We start from the raw sequence: 2,718 nt of genomic DNA on the forward strand, positions 1-2,718 counted from the left end.
GTTGACTCTGTGCACAGTAGAATAAAACACTGCCCACTCCTGTGCCATTCTCACAATTGTTGCTATGCTTGAGCCCATCATTGCAGCCACTGTGTCAATCCATCTCATTGATAGTTTTCCCCTTTTTTGCTGACCCTCTTCTTTACCAAGCATGATATTTTTCTCCAGGGACCAGTCCTTCTGATACCATGACCAAAGTACATGAGATGAAGTCTGACCATTCTTGCTTCTAAGAAGCATTCCAGCTATAATTCTTCTAAAACAGATTTGGTCATTCTTCTGGCAATCCATGGAATTTTCAGTATTTTTTGCCAGCACCACAGTTCAAATGAATCAATTCTTCTGCAATCTTGCTTATTCATTGTCCAGCTTTCACATGCATATGATACTATTGAAAATACCATGGCTTAGGTCAGGCTTACCTTAGTCCTCAGAGTGACATCTTTGCTCTTCAACACCGTAAAGGGGTCTTTCGCTGCAAATTTTCCCAGTGCAATATGGCAACTAATTCTTGACTGCTGCTGCCTTGGGCATTGATTATGAATCCAAGTAAAATGAAATGCCTAACAACTTCAATATTTTCTCCATTTATCATGATGTTGCTTATTGGTCCAGTTGTAAGGATTTTTATTTTCTTTATGGTGAGGTGTAATCCATACTGAAGGCTGTATTGTAGTCTTTGGTCTTCATCAGTAACTGCTTAATTCATCTTCACTTTGAGCAAGTAAGGTTGCATCATCTGCATATCACAAGTTGTTAATGAGTCTTCCTTCAATCTTGAGGCCATGTTCTTCTTCATATTATCCACCTTCTCAGATTATTTTCTTGGCATACAGATTGAATAAGTATGATGAAGGATACAACCCTGGCACACACCTTCCCTGATTTAAAACCAATATCCCATTGTTCGGTTCCTACTGCCTCTTGGTCTATGTACAGGTTCCTCATGAGCACAATTAGGTGTTCTGGAATCCCCATACTTTGCAATGTTATCTATAAGTTGTTATGATCCACACAGTTGAATTCCTTTGTGTAGGCAATGAAGCACTTGTGAACATCTTTCTGGTATTTTTTGCTTTCAGCCAAGATACATCTGACATCAACAATGATATTCCTTGTTCCATGCCTTCTTCTGAATCTGGCCTGAATTTCTGACCATTTTCTGTCAATATACTACTGCAACCATTTTTGAATTATCTTCAGCAAAATTTTACTGATATTCATGATATTGTTTGGTAGTTTCAGCATTCTGTTGGATCACCTTTCTTTGGAATGGACACAAGTAAGGATCTTTTCCAGCTGGTTAACCAGCTAGCTCTCTTCCAAATTTCTTGGCATAAACCAGTGAGTGCCTCCAGGGCTGTATCGTTCGTAGAAACATCTCAACAGGTATTCTGTTAGCTCCTGAACATTTGTTTTTTGCCAATTCTTTCAGTGCAACTTGAACTTCCTTTAGTACCATTGGTTCTTGATCATGTGCTACCTCCTGAAATGCTTGAATGTTGACCAATTCTTTCTGATACAGTGACTCTGTATATTGCTTTCAACTTCTTTTGATGCTTCCTGAATCACTCAATATTTTGTCCTTAGAATGCACTATATTGTAACTCAAAGCTTAAATTTTTTCTTCTGCTCTTTCAGCTTGAGAAATACCAAGCATGTTCTTAACCTTTTGGTTTTCAAATTCCAGGTATTTGCACATTTCAATACTTTGCTTGAACTTCCCTTTGGAATCTTCTGTTCAGTTCTTTTATTTCATCATTTCTTCCATTCACTTTATCTACTCTCCTTTCAAGAGCAGTTTCAAAATGCTCTTGGACATTTTGGTCTTTTCTTCTTTTCCTGTCTTTTTAATGACCTTCTGTTTTCTTCATGTATGATGTTCTTAATGTCATCTCACAATTCATCTAGTCTTCAGTCATTGGTGTGCAATATGTCAAATCTATTTAGATAGTCTTTAAATTCAGGTGGGATATAATCAAGATCATATTTTGGTTCTCATGGAATTGTTTTAATTTTCTTCAGCTTCAACTTGAACTTGCATACAAGCAATTGATGATCTGTTCCACCGTCAGCTCCTGGACTTGTTCTGACTGATGATTTTGAGCTTCTCCATCACTTCTATCCACAGTTGTAGCTTATTTAATTCCTGTGCATTCCATCTGGCAAGGTCTCTGTGTATAGTCACCACTTATATTGTTGAAAAAATATATTTGCAATGAATACGTTGTTGGTTTCACTCCAATTCATAAGGTTTTCAGTGGGCAGTTTTTTCAGAAGTGGATGGCTATGTCTTTCTTCCTAGTCTGGAAGCTCCACTGAAACATGTCCACCATGGGTGACCCTGCTGATACTTGAAATATTGATGAAATACTTGTAGCATGAATTCTAGCATCACAGCAACATATAAGCCACCATAGTATGACAAACTGACAGACAAAAGGTGTTTTCTTTCTTCTTCTTTTTTTAATAGCATAAGAAGAAAGTATATTTCTTAGTTTATTTTATTTTGCAAATGAAGTTCACAATGGGACTGGAGATGAGGAAATGCATCTCGTGACTAATGAATAGGATCTTTGGTGTGCTCGTTCCCCATGGTGTCATGAAATAGGAATCAGCACAGGCACATCAAAAATAGGTTATCAGAGGCGGGGCAAGATGGCAGACTAGGCAGAAGGATTGCACAGACCCTCTTCAACAAAGAAAAGGGAAACCAAT

The sequence above is a fragment of the Orycteropus afer genome, unplaced genomic scaffold, assembly GCF_000298275.1.
Source record: "Orycteropus afer afer isolate SDZICR_OR568_19922 unplaced genomic scaffold, OryAfe1.0 scaffold00065, whole genome shotgun sequence".
Classification (NCBI taxonomy): Eukaryota; Metazoa; Chordata; class Mammalia; order Tubulidentata; family Orycteropodidae; genus Orycteropus; species Orycteropus afer.